Source organism: Falco naumanni, chromosome 1 (assembly GCF_017639655.2).
Source record: "Falco naumanni isolate bFalNau1 chromosome 1, bFalNau1.pat, whole genome shotgun sequence".
NCBI classification, from domain to species: domain Eukaryota; kingdom Metazoa; phylum Chordata; class Aves; order Falconiformes; family Falconidae; genus Falco; species Falco naumanni.
This window is the reverse complement of record NC_054054.1, coordinates 83,560,298-83,577,904: the sequence shown is the minus strand read 5'-3', so window position 1 is coordinate 83,577,904 and position 17,607 is coordinate 83,560,298. Positions and strand designations below refer to the sequence as shown.

The 17,607-nt window shown below is 38.0% G+C and overlaps 1 protein-coding gene across 4 annotated transcripts in view; it reads left to right on the top strand.

Annotated features, from left to right (window-relative positions):
• Positions 1 to 17,607, top strand: part of TMEM132D (transmembrane protein 132D) — a 261,573-nt gene that overhangs the window by 37,327 nt on the left and 206,639 nt on the right. The gene's annotated exons all lie outside the window — the stretch shown is intronic.

Below are 17,607 nucleotides of genomic sequence, written 5' to 3'. Positions count from 1 at the left end.
GAATACTAATGCTAAGAGGCCATTCCAGTTAAGGTTGAAGCAAAGAGGAGTTGTTTGTTTCTGGATCTTGACTCTATTTGGCCATAGTTTTAGGTTTGAGATAAAATTTCTTACTTTCTCTTGAGATGCAGAGATCAAACATATGAGCAATCCTAGAAAAATTCCATTGTTTGGAGCTGCACTTAAATCAGAACGTGATTTATGAAAATAGTTCAAGATGTGGTAAGTAGAATCTAAGTATGATCATGGAGCGCTGTCAACTCTTTTAACAGTCTGATTTTGATGTTCCCTTATGCCAACTAAGCCTTACCGAGTTCATGGATTTACTTGGCTTCCTTGGAATAAATTTAGCCACAGCCAAGCTGCATGACACTGAAATCTCGTCACTAAAGTCAGAGGCAGGGCATGTAGCCTCAAAAGCTGTATAATTAAAGGAGTTGTACTTCGCTTTACTTCTAACGCTCTATACTAAGAAAAAACAGACTGCTATTCATGTAGATAAGAGGGAATAATAGCAACAGGTTTGGATTTCTTCACCTGCACAAAATTCTAGTTTGGATAGTGATTGAATTCTGTGTGTTACTTAGCATATTTATGATGGGAGTGTGTGTGTGTATATATGTACATATATACACCAGGAGCTGATGCTCACCAAATCTAGTGCTCACTAAAGAGATTAGTATATCTGACATTTGCCTTATTGGTGAACTTTATGAAATTATTTTAAAGGCAACATAAATACTTCTCCACCGTGCCTTTTAATTGTTTGTCATTCCAGAATTAATAGGCATTGGGCAGTATTAGGACTCTTGTAGTAAGATATGTAAGCTGTCTACTGCTGGTACTGGAAAGTACACAGTGCTTAAGACCGCAGCTCTTTTATCTGCCCTGATGAAGCCAAATATCTTTACAATTCATATCAGAGCTTAAACTAATACCAAATGGACCAATTATTTTTACTTTTGTTTTTCTGCTGGTCTTCTGATGATACTATAGTAAAGCCAGCTGAAAATCATCATTATTCTAGCACTTGGTGTGGGATTCAGTGAAATACAGTTGAAACCATTCTTAAAAGAGCTTATTAGCTTCAAATACTTCATCATGAACTGTTACTCCATCATGAGCAGCAGTCAGTTACTTCCTCTGTTTTTTCAGCAAGCTTATGAGAATTTTTGGTGTTTACTTCTCCTTGCCTCCCCCTCTTAAGTAATGAGAAGCCTTTCCTACTCAGGTCTCAAATTGGCCTGTGCGCCAATTAAGCTAATTGGCAGCATCTTTGATACACTTGCTAATTACAGCTGCTGAAATTTTCAGAGAACAACCTTTCTGCGATTTTTCCTTCAAGCAAAAAATGAAGAGCAATAAACCTCCACAACTCTTAACTGTTCCCTGTTAAGACTGTTGAAATGCTTTCAGAAGAATTTGGTAAGGTGACTCCCTGATTTCTGATTGCTGCGACCACTTAGTACTATTTGACTGTTTCAATGAGGAGGTAGACACTTCCAAAGAACTCTCAAATAGGAGATTTTCCCATGAATAATTCTGGGCAGGTGGTGATGCCAGGAAAGGCATTACTGGAGCACATGGTATTTTGAGTACTCTAAGTGCATAAAAGATTATAGAAGGGTTTCATAAACTCATTTAACATAGACCAGCCTTGGGGTTTTGCTAAGTCATGCAATTAGCCAAACCATCCCTTGTTGTGGGTTCAAATTAAATACAGAGTTCCTTCCCTCAGTCCCTCTCTTCATATAAAGTGCAGCACGTCGTTATCTGGTGACCTCGCTTGCCAGTTACGATAGCTTTGAAAGGACAATATATTATGTAAAAGCTGCAAATCCTGTTTATAAAGGGAGTGAGTTGGTTTTGGTGATGGTTTAGTGGAGAGAGGAGAATTCTATTTATTTAAATTGAAGTATTAGTAAGAATTGGGAATATACCACTTGCCGTTACAGAAAAGAGTTGAGCTACTCTGGTCTATGAATGAGACTGACTTAATCTTTTGTTTTGTTTTTTGACCTAAGTGGGAGGAGAAAAAATGTTCGTCTTTTGTTTTAACTCCGTGTTTCCTTGGGTTGCAGATTTTATGCGTAACCCCATTCTAGCTATCATTATTTCAGCTGAGCTGCCTTGTCTTATTTTCAATCAGTCTCCAAGTGCAGTTACCAGATCTAGTCTTCTTATAAGGAAGTAACTTGTAACTTGTTGCCTTGGGCCTTGTGACTAGAAGGGAATAATGTTTAAGCAGGGGTACATGTATAGAAAGGAAGACAATGACTTCTAACACTGTTGAAATGTCAGTCTGTGACCTTTAAAAAGGCTGAAAGAAACCAGAGGGCATAAGCCCTAAGGGATGTTTCTGCATGAGCAAGGGTGGGAGTTGACTATTTTTCTATCTCTGAAAAAAAGGTGATCTGTTGCTGCTTTCAGTTATTCAGCCTGTGGAATTATACATGTTCCTAAGCAGAGATCACATTGTGCTCTGTTGAGGAAACAAGAAGAGTCCTATTTTTTCAGAAAGTAGAGCTAAAATTACTTGTATATTATGGTTGTGCATTCTCTGAAATGTAAATAATTTGAAAGATCCTGGCAGGATCAGTACTCTAAAAAAGAAACAAACAAAAGCAACAACAAACAACAACCCCCCAAACAAAAACACAGATACTGTGCAGATAAATGGATCTGAGATCTTTAGCTAACGTTAGAGAGAAGGGTTTTGTTTCACACAGTATTTTAAATACCGACATACAGCAGGAAAGTCTTAGGAAGTTACCTGTTCCATGCTTAGTGCTGGTGATAGTAATAATAGCGTGTTTCCTTGCACACTGTCCAACTGTTCTTCAAAATTAGCCTCTAGGTCCTGATGTGGTCATAATACAAGGCAATAGTGGATTTTATGTGATTTAGGGAAGCAACAGACAGAAAGACACATATACAAGCACTGAGATGCTCCAGGTATCAAGTGTTTACTTTTTACCTTGTACTGCAGTAACAACTGGATAGAATTTAGTTCTTTTGTGCTGAGGAAGTAACTGCATACACACGCAGCAGAGCCTTATCAACCTGAAAGGACCAGCCATGTGATTTTTTTAGCACACAGTCTGCTTGCACTGCTAATTCTCTTGGGGCAATCTGTGTGCTTTATCTGATGAACTTTTTATTAGGAACATTTCTGTAGATTATGAGATTCATCACCTATTATCAGTGTCTTCTCCCAGGATATTACCAATGAATGTGATCTGTCTTCCTTCTTCAGGAGTAGTAAGGTACCAAAATTACTTAAGCTGTGCTAAGTTATTCACTTCCAATCACTATGGTATCAGTAATGCTACTTGCAATTTACACAATTTAAAGCCCTCAAGTCTTAAATTTTGTATTTGGCACCTCTGAACCATATGTAATTTGGGAGAACACTTTGAATAAAAATGCCTTTGCTTTCCTTCACTTTCAGTAGTTTCTTCTGCTTGATTTATTCCTGGGTATCTCCTAAAGTGCCAGGCAATAAATGTCTATACATTCCGTGATTTGTTTGATCAACTCAATCCATTTTTCAATGACCAGGGAAGGGATCTTAAGTATTTGTAGACTGTATGCACAGATACGTAAAGAAGCTTAGCTTAATTTGTAAAATAAGAAATAGTAGCATAAATTAGATGAAGTAATCATTACTTTTCTGTTTACTCATATTAATTTATTTGGTTTTTTTTTCCGAATAAACATTTAGTCCTTTGTTATGTAATAAACACAACAGCTGGTCGTGATTTGAGGAGCATGGTAAGCATGCATAGAAATATTTCTCAACTGTATATTCCATTTATCCAATGATTTGATTATTATCCAAATAGGACAATGAGACGTAGCTAGTATGGTTAAGAATGTTTCCCTTAAATGACTAATGCCAAGCTTTACATGACCTGCCTCTATTAAAAATGTACTAGATTAAAAAAAATGCAGTACATTTTTTACATGCCAGTTTAGTAGAAAGGCTGTGAATTAAAATGGAAACACAGAACAGCTTTCCTGTAAAATACTCAAGAAGTAAGATAGAGTTTGAGAAGAAAGGTTGGTGCCTTTAACTTTTTTTTTTTTTAAATCTTTTAAAGGGTAACATAATCCATTCTTAAGGTTTCATTAGTTTTAGGGTTTTTCTTCTTCCATTTTGCAGTGATAAGGTGAAAAAAGGAATTTCACTTCGGATTTACCTGAGAAAATTGGTTTTGGGTTTTGATTACTTTAGCTGGGTAGCTGAAAAATCAGTTATTCACACAGATTTAGAGTAGAATATACCAAATTGTTGCATCAGTTGTATAAATTAGTCCAACTGAATAAAATGCAATGGCCAGTGCATGCTCCAAATACAACGTAAATCGGGTAATGTCTTTCTGCTGGTTTTCTGCTTGCAGACAGATCCTACCATCTGCTCTACTTAGTAGATACTGCTCTTTCTTTTGTAGACATTCAATTAGAGAAGTTCATCTTTTAATCTTTTATTTACAAGCAGTGATGTGAAGCGTCAGTCAGTTCTACAACTGTAGAATCCATTTGGTACAGACTTAATATATACAACTTAATATGTTTGCTTGCAGTAGGATTTGGTCTTAACTACACACAAATGTAGACACTAATAATGAATCAAACTGTTTCAAACGTGCATATGGATTCACTGAGACACTAACGGGAATAATTGTTTCGAATGCACAGAAAACCAGCTTCTAAGAGCTCGCTGTGACAGGGGCTTCAGTTTGTGCTCTTCATAGTTTGAAGACCTGCTTGGCAGAAAGTGTATCTAATTTGTTTTAAACGTAGGATTATTGTTTCTGAGCTTTCTATTGTATGTTTTTTTCACCAGTGCTTCTGAAATCTTTTGTTCACAGCTTTTCAGTCGGACTAGAATGCAAAACTATTCATGTCCAAGTATCAGGGATTTTTAAGTATCTAAGATAATTGCAGGTTAGGGGAAAATAATCTTGAGCTCTCAGTGTTTCTTGTGCCACTCCCCTGCAGTCTTTATTGCTGCTGAATTTTAAACATCCTCCACATTCACCAGGAGGAACTTTCCTGCAATTAAGTAGCTAGAGTTCTTGATTCCACGTGTTATGACATCCTCCTTGGGGAAATCTGACTGTGACACTAAACATTCAAATTTCTAGTCAGGATTCAAGAAAACAAGGTATTTAGCTGAAGCAGATTTTAATATGACCTTTAGATTCTGCAAGGAGATGTGAAACTCGTTCAAAATTGACAGAACAAACTCCCAAAGAAGTGCCAAAGAAAACATTGGAGACTTTGTCAGACAGGGAAAACAAAAAATTCTAGTTTATTTTTCTACTTTTAGGGTGTTTATGGAGTGTCAAATACTGTAGCATCTCTATCAGTATCAGCTTAATATGAAGCTACTTTTAAATAGGTATGAAAGACGATGATTTGAAAAGGTGGAATTGGTTTCTGAATAAGACTTCGGAGATTTGCATGGACAAAGAGCTTTTCTTAGATTTAGTTAAATGAATACTGGGTAAGTTGAGGAGTTCATGCCCTTTGGACTTTGCCTGGACAAGGAAAAAACCATTATGGGGCTATAAAATGATAATTTTAGTCATCTTAACTCTTTTGCCTATTACATTTCTGAGAAAGCTGAGAGAGTAGCACACTGATTTATTTCCAGAACAAGAACAGAAATAATTTTGAAGATACAGTAATGTGCCATGTAGCCATTAAATATATTTCTAAAGAGGCAAAATATTTAGTTACAGAATAAACTGCCAAATTGCAAACTGGCTTTGTTTTAAAAAAATAATAATTCATAGACCAATAGTAAGACAGACTTTCAAAGCTATTTTAAGTCTGAAAAGATGCATATGATGCATTATTGAATGTTTGAAAATACTTGACCTCATTAGTGACTTGCAGTGAAATTCTACTTGTGTCTTTAAGGTCTAAATACACTTGAAAATTTAACTAATAATTAAATAAATCAGCACTCTCCAAAAAATCATAATCTGTTGCTTCTCTCTCGGATGGGAAAATCAAGAGTAGTCTCTCTGAAGAAAGGTTTGGATGTTTGCCATGCTAACAAGCTATTGTTGCAACAGTGTGGTCGATATAGCTGTGCCTGGGCTAAGGCAAGGGCAAGCAATGAGCTTCATATTTGTGATCAACCAAGGGCTTGAGGTGGGTGCAGGTTTCTGCATGGTGGTGACTCCAGGAGCTAGCTGCTAGACCATCTGGAATGATCTAGCAGCCCCCTACCACTGGAAGGAGTTGGTCCTGTTCTCCAGGGGTGAGGCTCTGGCATGTGACTCCACCCTCCTGTGTACACTCTTGGCACTTCAGCCAACCTCTTACTGAGCCAACACAATGTGCTAATTCACCAGAAAATGAGCCAGGAAAAGGTAGATCAATTCTGCCAGTCTAGATGAACTGAGTCATCTCACCTGAAAGAAGAGATGATCACCCAGTTTACCTAGTGGGGAGAGCATGATTTTGCAACTGAGAGGAAGCAAGAAGAAAAAGAAGCAAGGAGCCACTTAATAGCAGCAAGTTTTAGGCAGGATCATCTGTTCTGGTCAGTCACATTCTGGGAGTGGATTATCCTGGATGCTCCTGGGCCTGATAAGGCAGCTGAGCTATAGTTAGCTGCACACACAGCTGCTTTAGTTAGCTCTGCAAAACTTCCTTTAGAAAAATACATGGATTCATTTTTCTTCTCTGACATACATAAACACACAAAATACGGTGCCTGATGCTATTAGAGACAGCTGAGTGTCTGTAAGCATACTACAGGCCTGCTAGAGGTTTGGTGTCGTTCAGTGGTCAGAATAAGACTCCTGAAAAACTGCCTGATGAGTTATTCTGATGTTTGTGTGCCTTTTTTCAGGCAAATTATTTTTCTGAGAGACCTGAGCTTCCTACTTAGCTGGCAAGAAGTTGAAAAGAATTGGGAATGTGTCAGGGTTACAGATGTAAAAAGAAAAAACATATGAAGGATGAAGACCTTGTGATTCAGAAGCTAATTATGAACACATCAAGAAGGTTCTTACTCATCTCCATTAATGAATATAGCCTTTGTATTTGGGGAGAGTTGGTCAGCTATCTTAGTGGTTGCTGACAGATTTGGACTGTACATGTTATTTTTGAACAGCTTTTCAGGACAGGAGTTAAACCTTTGTTTCCTGAATCCTCTAAGCAGGAGGACCCTATGGATTCAGGACACTGTGCATTCCCATATTCATAGTGTGTCTGTACCAGAGACTGTAGTGAAGAACAGAAATACCCAAGAAGCAGTGTTAATTAATTCTAGCTGTGTTCCACGCTGCCAAAGTCAGATTCTTTCTTGTATCTGTTCTTATGTGTGTCAGTGTGTGTATATAAATATATACATATATTTTATTTTTTTTTTCTATGGTGTCCTCCAATTTCTAGACTTTTCAGGTGCAAACACCCATTCATATCTTCACTTTCTTCTGAGAACACACTCAAATATTTTCAAGTTGCACTTCCTTTAATTAATGTAATATGGGTATGTATTTAGTGAAATATTGCTAGGTTTTTTACTGCATATACCAACATTATGGTATTATTTAAATGAGGCTTTAAATAAAAAATAGAATCTTTTTATCTTATTAGCAAATGTAGCAATAGAAGATCAGTATTGAAGTTGTTGGTTGTACAAATTCAGTGTAACAGAGCCTACAGCAAGATGTAGAGGCATGATATGGATCAACAGATTTAAAATTATTTTTAAAAAGCATACTCTAGAGGAGAGAGAATGATCAGCCAGCAGCCACAAACACTTTTGTGTTGCAGTTCACATTCCACTGGAATTGGATTAGGGTATATCAACATGGCTAGTCTCATAAAAGGCCAGCAGCAGAAAATGGCCTATTACTTTTGGTGAATCAGGTGTTTCTTTAATGCTTGGGAGTTTTTTTCCTCCCATCAGTAGCGGCCTGGTAGCAGAACTGCAGCCTCTGTACAGTCCCTGGTATCTTTGCAGAAAATGAAGGAGGAGTTCTGCAGACATTGGAGGAAGAATCTGATCGACATCTGATTGTCTGAATAGAGTCTGTTTTAAGCAGTATATAAAGCTGTTGCATGTGCAGTCCTGTATTTCTTCTGGGTCTGTCATGCAGAAGTTCACAATTGATGTTGAGCTCCTTGCAGTGTGCAATCCCCCACTACTCAGCCTTACTTTCCTTTTACTGATTTTTTTTATTATTTCAGCTTTCTAAGTTTGTTGCTGTTTTTGGCTTGTGTGTATGTGTATTTTTTGTTTGCTTTTATTTGTTTTATAAATATTTATAATTTCTTTTTATTCTGCAAGTAGAGGTATAGGAGGTGAGGGGGGACAGAAAGAGAGAAACAAACTATTGCTATTGAAAGCCTGAGAAAATTTTCATTACGTTAGACCAGGGGTCCTCAAACTACAGCCTGCGGGCTGGATATGGCCCGCCAGGTTCTTCAGTCTGGACCCCAGTACTTACAGACACACCCACACACACACAACCCGCCGGGGGTTGGGGGGGGAAACCAAGCAACTGCAGATGACCTCCTGCCACTTCATCTGTGCGGCGGCCCCCTGTTTAAAAAGTTTGAGGACCCCTGCATTAGACACTGAACTCCTTGTCTCTTAGTTCTTTCACTATTAGGTTGCCTTGAGCCATAAGTGGATAGCACCTAGCCTAGTACTATTTTCATTAGAGAGTCTGTCTTTTTATGGTTCATTAAATGAATGCATCAAAATTGCAAAAAAGGCCAAGAGAGTGTGTGTGTCAAGGTGGTCCAGTGAGTTATTGATGAAAGCTCACTGCTGTAGGCAATGACACACTCAAGGGAGTGATGCGTCTTATCATGTCTAGCACCTTTAGCGCCTTGCGTTACATGCAGTTGATGGGACTGGGGACAGCCCTCTGTGTGATTATTGATGTTTTGAATCTGGAATGTCAGAAAAAATGTTCCTAGCTACTCTTTCCCTATCACCCAGTAGTTAACGTGACTCTAGGTTTGTTTTTTCCTGGTTTTCTTACTGTAAACTTTGTGATGCTCATCACTGCTTTGCCCTTTTATGTTCAGGCTGACATCAGATCTTGTGTGAAACAGTGCCATATCCTTTTATCTTAATGCTTTTCTCTGTAATTATTACTTTGCCTTTTCAGGTGAGAACTTGCCTTTGTTAAGACGATCTTTCTCTGATCATGTTTGTATCGCTTGGTAATATAAAGGTGTATGTGTTCCTCTGCAGCCCTTTTATTTAAATTATTTCTTTATTTGTCTGTCAATGTGAATAATAAAATAACTTGCTCATCTCTCTCCTAATGAATGATGAGGTGTAGTCTGTCCTGACATCAATGATTAAAACTTTATTCATTAAAAAAACTTTCCTCAGACTTCAGTAGAACGGGATATTCAAAGAAAATACTGTGTCATCAGACTATAGTGCTGCTGTCAAAAAGACTTTACCTGGCTGATAATCAGGCCCATTAAGGCAACTGGAATTCCTGGATTGGTACAGCAACTGGGAGTACAGTCTGCATCCTGTAGTGTGTATCAGGGATGAGCACTTACAATCACATCAAGGCAAATAACAAGAGTTAAAGTATGAAAAGTGCTGGATAAGTATATGGCCTTTAATGATGATTGGAGTCATGCACATATAAGGTTACGCAGATGGCTGCTCTCACTCCAGACATGGAGGCATAGAAATCCTTTGATGTCGTGATTCAACTTTCAGACTTGGCATTTACGGCAGTCCACAAGGAGTTCCTGACAGGCAGGCTTGTGAAATTGATAGAATAATTTTGATTTTAGTTTATTGCCTTGCTTTTCAAGCATCAGCTGATGGCTTGTGTTAAGACTGATGATTGTTTCTGTGCTGCTTGTTTCTTTGTCTGGTGGAGCAAGAGCTTCCTTTCTAGAAGACCATTTTCTGAATGTTAGTGACATCTAAATTTTTCTGTAAAATCAAACTTGCTGTGAGAAAGAGATTATGTGGAAAGACTATATATTATAAGTCATTGTGGTCTAGTAACATCCCATTGACAAATAATACTGTCATGGTCACAGCAGCTGAATAGTCCAGTCACACACTTGACAGTGGTACTTGCTGTGGGATACAGTGATAGTAGGTACAAAGTGTATCATCCAGATTCGCTGTCCTCCTTCAAGTAAAATCAGAAGTTTGAGCCAGAGTCCTTGAAACCCTTAAGCGACAATTCTTAGAGGTGAGCCAGATGACACACCACTAAAGATGGAGTAGATTTCTTAGTTGAGGATCACTCTGCAGATGTATTTCTTGTTTTCTGATTCAGCATTGTATTTGGAGACCCTTCTGGGATGAAATTTCATACTGTATTTCATTAGAAGGTTTTATTCCTTTCCCACTCAGGTCATGGAAGCGTCTGTGTGGAGCTAGTAAATTGCAAGATGGGCTACAAGATTGTTCAAGAGGAAATATCTAGCAGGATTGATAACACAGAAGCAAAAGTGGCTAAGATGTGCTTTGCTGGGCCGACTGTAACACTGCCTCTTGCAAAGGAGTCCAGCTTCTGTTGTAGCAAAGCATTAACTGAATTGCCTTTCTGCACAAGAATAGTCTCATGAAGTTTAAGCTCATTGTGTCGGAGTACTTCCTTGCAGGACTCAGCACTTAAAAAAATCTTTGTTTCTGACTGCAGTAGCTATGGTTGATAATTTTTGTAAAAATAATGGTTTGCAAGTGTGCATTCCTCTTAGAAATGATGGTACAAATGATTTGCATCTGTGCAAAAATTAATTTGGTTTATTTGGTATCTACTTTGTGACTGTCACTTAACGTGTGTTGCACTCACTAACAATACTCCAGTGCTTTAAAAACTCTCTTACAAGAAATGAGGATTTGCCTTTTTTGTGAAGAAGCTCTTCTACATAGTCTGCGGCCTCGGTGTTCAAGTAATCTTTCCCTTACTTTGTAACAAACTCCTCACAGACTTGCAGAGCTGAACAAGAGTTACTGCAAGTTGAGGAAAAAGGGGGATGTTGGTAGGTTGAGAACAGTGTTGTTCTCAGAGAATGATAATTTTCCAAGGATGAAATAGTTACAGGGAATCTTATAAAGTGAAGCACACAGAGCAGTCTAAAATGCTAATAAGGAAAGGACTTAAAAAGAAGTGGGTGACTTTTGGCTTTGAAGCCATTTTCCTTTTTAATTTGCCACAGATAAATGCGTGACTTGGGTTTCAGGGTTCTGGTTTTGTTTTCCTATTTGTGACACATCAATTTAGCCTTATTGCTGTTCTGTTGGTTAAAATGATGGTGTTTGTTACCAGAAGCATGAGATTTTTTTTGGAAACTGCTCTCTAATGATATGACTAGGAGGAAAGATTAGGGTTCCTGATGCCAGATAGGCTGGATTCTTTTATTTCTGTACTGGTATGGAAGGTAGATGCTGATACTCCTTTTCCAAGTACGTAGGTGAAGACTGATGGGAAATCAGTGCTCCAATGTGAATAGTGATAGTAATGAGTCAACTGTTATTTCCGCCTTGTGTTACACAGCTGTATAGAGAATAATGTGAACACTGAACATTTTTACGCATAATAATGTCTTCATAATTAAATACTTGTAAGAAGTAGGTCATATTCAGTATAGGAAAACCTACCTGCTGCACTGTTCCTATGAAACATAGGCAGGAGCTTGCCATCTCACTCTATGTCTGTGCTGAAGATGTGATGGCTCAACTTCCTCTATTACTTGCTTGTGGCAGAAATGTTGAACAAGAGTTTTCTTTTTTTGGCTGATATGACAAAGTAGTGGAAGAATACAGGAAAATCTGGCTTATTTAGTCCTCATCCTCTACCCCCACCCACCTACCTGCTCCTTACATTTTCAGGTTTCACTGTTGAAAATCTTTTTGGAATATTCATATTGAATACTGGCTACAGAGAGGAATTTGTGGTTTATGACTTGTTTCTAACTCTGAATACATGCTGGCTTTATGACTTTTGGTAAATCCCATCACTATTTTGGCATCAATTTTCACTTCTTAAAACCTTGTCTATTAACTAAAATCTTAGATTCTTTCAGGCAAATACTGCTCCCTCTGATGAAGTTTGGTTTTGGTTAAGGCTTCTGGCCACAAAAGCATTAAAAATGTAATGATATAATTAAATTCCAAAATCAATGCTAAAACGAGATGATAAGTAGGGAAGATAGCTAGCCTGTCCAACTAGATACCAAGCGATTCACTTTTGGATGGATATAACATAGTATAACCTAATAGAAAATTAATTCTTGTAGCTTTTGGTTTTATTTCTTGTCAGGAAATAACTTCAGCATGCAATTTTCAATGCGGATATATGTAAGATAGATTGATGTGTTTATGGCATCAAATCATTAAAATACTTTCCTGACTCTGTGTTACTGCGCAGGTTAGGTGTGTTGCTGCGTGAAAATGGTTTCAAAGAAAATAATCTGCAGTAAGATCCTATGTAGTTTTGCAGGTTTTTGATCATGTGGTGCACTGTGTTTCTTTCCTGTGGGTTTAATTTGTTGCCCTCCAATGCATCTCAGCTATTAGTGTTCTTTACAGCCTGTTGTGCTGTGCAGTTCTCCATCTACAGTGGTCCCTCCCTCTGGACTTCTGTTGAGCACTACTGCAAAGTGTAGCCAAGGAACAACTTCATTGCTTTTAAACAAGCAAAATGAGCAACTGCCATAAAGCCTGTATTGCCTTTCTGTCTAAGATCAAAACCTCCCATCAGTTTGTCACTGTGTCATAAAGCTCTTCTCAGTAAAGCATAGCACTTAATCAAAAGCTTGAAAATGCAGTGCTAATTGTTTTAAGAAAATCAGCACTGCCACAAAACTGGCAAAAGAGGGAACACAGTAAGTCATCATCGGAAAACTCCAGTTTTGTCTGTTTGTGTGTAGGGGCTGCTCAGAAAGATGCTTGAACCTAAGGAAGGAATATGACAAGCAACCAACAAATCCTAGAAGATTGAAATGGTCCTACTCAGATACTCATGTAACAGTCTTAATTGACTCAGTCCTTTCTAAGTGACGTACTGAGAAGAGTAAATCATCCCTCAGTTAACAACTGACTGAGATACACCTGGGCATGGCATTCACTGTGTAAATAGCTTAAACAGCCTCATTTTTGAGCATCAGTGGATTCAGCCATTTAATTAGGTTAAGACCAAAATGTCTTGATTTTCCAAAACTGAGCATGAAGTTTTATTGGAACAGTTAGCTTCTCGATCTGGAAATAGATCATGCTTCCAAATTTATTCTTTTTTTCCCTAGAGATTTTGGCTAAAAATATTGCAATGCATAACAGACCTGGGAGAGCTAAAGAGTTCAAAAAGTCCAAGGAGATCAGCTGAAACTAACTAAAAAGGTCAAATTTCTGGCCAGGCTGAAAAGAACCACTTATCTCAATCCCCAAGATACAGCAACAAACTTCATCTATTGCACTACCAGTCTAAGCTTGCAGCTGGTAAGGCAATTATCCAAAGAAGTTGTTCCCTTCAATCTACAAGAAAAAGGCAACTTTTTTTTTTTTTTTAAATAGTAGCATTATCTAATTGATTGTAAGAGTGGTTTATTTCTCATGAATGCTGGATGATTGTGGATTGAATAGTTTTAAAAATAAAGTAACTGTTAGGACAGTGAAGTCCCTAGTATCTGGCAATATAGAATAAAGTTAGTGGTCTGGCAGATTTCTTCAGTTTTCTGAAGCCATGGTCAATGACTTTACAGTGAAACTGGACTGTGAATAGTGCTTTTTGTTATTGACTGAGAGCTGTTGTTACACAACATTAAAAGAAATAAAGATTTAAGATTTTTACCCAGTCTGCAGTACAAAATTAGGAGCCTAATGAGGAAAGCAGTATGACCTTTTGGAAGGTAGATGCAGCATGTTTACAGTGTCATGTTCAGGGATATATCATGTGCGCTAGCGTTGGGTGTGTGGAGGGAGACTGAATGTGCTGCCTTTTCCTAGGAATTCCCCCCCCCCCCCCCCCCCCAAATTCACTGACCTGCAAAGAATTTGCTTTTTCTATCCATGACAAGTATTTTTAAAAGTGTCAGGCAGGGAAGATTTGCTAAAGAGAAAGGAAAGAAAACCACCCTCATACAGCACCCTTTCCCAGGTAGCCACTGATTGAAATCCTCAACAAACCGTTCACAGCAGAAGAGGTCAAATACAGATGTAGTTTTAAAGGACTGAGAACTAGTAGCTCCTGGCATAAGCACAGCATCATAATTAGGTTTTATTGGTTTGCTTCAAACTGTTTGGGACATCTCCTGAATCCTGTTAACGCCACTCTGCAGTTGGAGTAGTTACTTTTGGCCAGACCTTGCAGTGGAGCAGCCTATTCCAGCTGAGGGTCAGCCCCTCGAGATTCAGTAGCTAGGTGAGGCATCGCTTGCTGTGGTCCTCTGGAAAAATCTGGTTTTTTCCTCTGCAGTGTCTCAGCTTAAGATAAAATGATTTTGCAGCTTGCTACAAGTGATCAGTTCAAAGTTGAGCAGATCTCTATGGATCATAGGGATCTATCCTTATACGGATAGATTAAATTCCTCAATGCTTGGTTTAGTCTGGTACCAACCACTGCTTTTGTATTGACACAGAGTATGACGTGCTCTGTGCCATACATCCACACAGAGAACAAGTAAGGCCTAGTTAATGTACTGTATTCTTGCACTTAGTTATTCTGCTGCCAAGTTCCCCATGTAGACAAGCCTTCAGGTTTATAGTGGTAAACTGCAGTTCCTGAATTTAACGGTCTATTTTTTTTTATTGATGTTGTTTCCTTAACAGCGCTTAAGTTACCTATCTTTTATTTTGTTTGACATCCTAAAACAGAGAATCACTGTGTGATTATTGTCTTATTTATTCAGGTGGCTTATTCCTGGGGAATTTTGATTATTATAGTATAGATCTTATGTAATATTTAGGGTAGGTACACATCTTAAGAGCTCCACTTTTATGCTGGGTTTCACCCAATAACACATAAAATTGTAATCTTCTGCAATTCTGCATTTATAAAAACATACATAATTTGTACGAAAACAGTCATGGTTGCAATTAAGGATGCTGATAGTTTTTGGTTTTAGTTTCCTATCCTTCAGAAACCTTAATTAACTTTTATGGTCAAAATCCAGATAGTACTGCAGAGCTCAGTGTAGTTTTTGAGAACTGTTTTCTGTTTGTGCTGATTATAACTCTCCACAGATAAAAGTCTAAAATTGTTTGATTTTTTGGCCTTTGGATGTTTGGAAAGCTGCTGTCAGCTTCCAGCATAAGCCAATTTATATTCAGTGCACATCGACAGCTTGATGATAGGAGGAAGTGCAACAGTGATCAGACCAGTTTGCCATTGCCCCAAAATTTCAAAACCAATGGACCACGCTCTATCTGGTGAGATTGTTTCCTTTTTTTAATAGGCATTTCACCTTCAGGGTTTTTTCATTTGTGTTGCTTTCGTATTCCAAAGAGTCATTGATCTAGAAACTCTGAGGAATGTTGTCCTGTGGAGATGGGGAAAACACATGGAAGATTTTTAATCCCTTAGATAATTAAACACTAAAATAAATGATTAAAAAATATTAGTGAAACACTTTTAGTTTTAATATAAAAATAACGTACTTCTCCCTGTGGAATGCAAGGGAGGGAGCTGTAATCAAAAGAAGGGAAATAAAAAATTGAATACCTTGAGCTTTTTTCCCACTGTCTAAGTTGCCTTCTTGATGCCTCACTGTGTTTAATGGTGCTTTGCCAAGCTGTTGGGAGGTGTATAAAATGAGTGTGGAATTTATAAAAGGGACATTAAATGGAGGAACACTGTTATGGGCTGGATAATCTGAAGAGTACAACAGCAGAACAGATTTTGCCTTAGGGCTGGATAGAAGAGATGGATCCTTGCAACTCTTAAGTACTAGCAAAGCCATTTAGAGTTGTTAGAAATCTCTATTAGAGGATTATCTAGAAAAATGTTTTCAAAAACTTCATCTGCTATCAATGAACATCTGGAGAGAGAGTGGGAGCTGAATGCTGAAAAGACCAAGACTAAAATAGAGGGGTTTTTAATTCAGAGTCTCCGCAGTTTACTCTTGATTAAAAACAAGCAGAAAAGCCTTGTGTGTGACTTCCTCTAAAATAAAACAAGATCTAAGCTGAGTTTTTCAGCTTTAGGGATCAGGGGACTTCAGCCTTTTATTGCTGTTGCAGTTTACAGTCCCATATGATAATGTGTGCTGAGGCCATTTTCCCAATTCTTCAGATGGAACTTATTTCAAATTCTAGTTGGGGTTTTAAGAGTTGACATTACTTTAATTTTTTTAAAAGTAAGGGTTTATTTTGATCGTTGGGAGAGGAATTTCATTTTTTCAAGATTGAGAGAAAGATATCCAAAACTGTGAAACTCTTCTCTGCAATCTTTTCTTCCTGACCCCTTTCATTCTAAGAATTGTGCCTTCTGCCTTACAGCTGAATGATATCCACCCTTATCTGGGGTTTGTTTGTGTTTGTTGTGTTGGGTTTGGTTTTTTTTTGGGGTGTGTGTGTGTGTGTGTTATATTTTTTGGTTTGGGTTTTTTTTTTTTTTGGGGCCCCCCCCCCCCCCCCCCTTTTAATAGCAAGCTGATTTTGCTTTTTCTGTATAGAAAATTCTTTGCTCCAGTTTTCTGATTTGTTGGTTTGTGTGACATTAATGCCTGAAGACCTTAACTAAGATGACAGCCTCGTTATTGTAGTTGGTGCTCTTATATAGACAGTAAGATGAGTCTGTTGAATTTGCAGTCTACACAGATCAAGGGTGAGGGGAGATAAATAGTTGGACAGAGAACAGCAGCACAGCATAAGCAACTTGTCTGAGATTGGGCAGAGTCTGCAGCAGAGTGAGATCTCCTGCTTTAATTGCATTGTTGTGGAGGTGCCATGATTCATGTGCTGGTTATGGGGAGCATTGGTGTGGCTTCCTCTCCTGCAGAGGTGAACTCCCCTTTCAGGTTGTGCAGGCTTTAGGTAGAAAAGATGGTTTATTGCTGAGAGGCATTTTCCAGATTTGTTTTTGGTGAATGCTTGCAGTCTGAAACCAGAGGTTTCTAGGAACTAACAATATCTTCCCATAGAATTTGAAGGTAACAAGCCTCTTCTGTTCTAGTACTTGCGATGAATTGCAGTGAATAAGTGGTAGATTGGTGTTTAGCAGTAACTGACATCAGTTAGGCTGGTACTTGATGAACAATTAAATATTTAAGTCAGATGCCAAACAAAAAATAAGGACAAATTAAACATTTGTGGACTAGAGCTTGGGAAACTGGGTTGCTTTTGAAAATTCTGTCTGTAGTTACCCTTTGTCACTCTTCTGAATAAGGGTAAGGATTTGAATTTGCTATGGAAAAAAAATGCAGTTTATTTTACAATTAGGGTGTTAGGGTGTGAAGACATAAGCACGAAGGTCCAATATTCAAACAGGAAAGGTCATACTGTATTTGCATCTGTATTTTTTACCAGTGTATGTTTTTACTTTTTGGGAGTGACAGTTCCTAGAAAGGAAGGAGAGCTTATTCTTTAATATGATACGTTGCCTTAGATAATTGCTTGATGGCACAGTTAAAATAGGTATC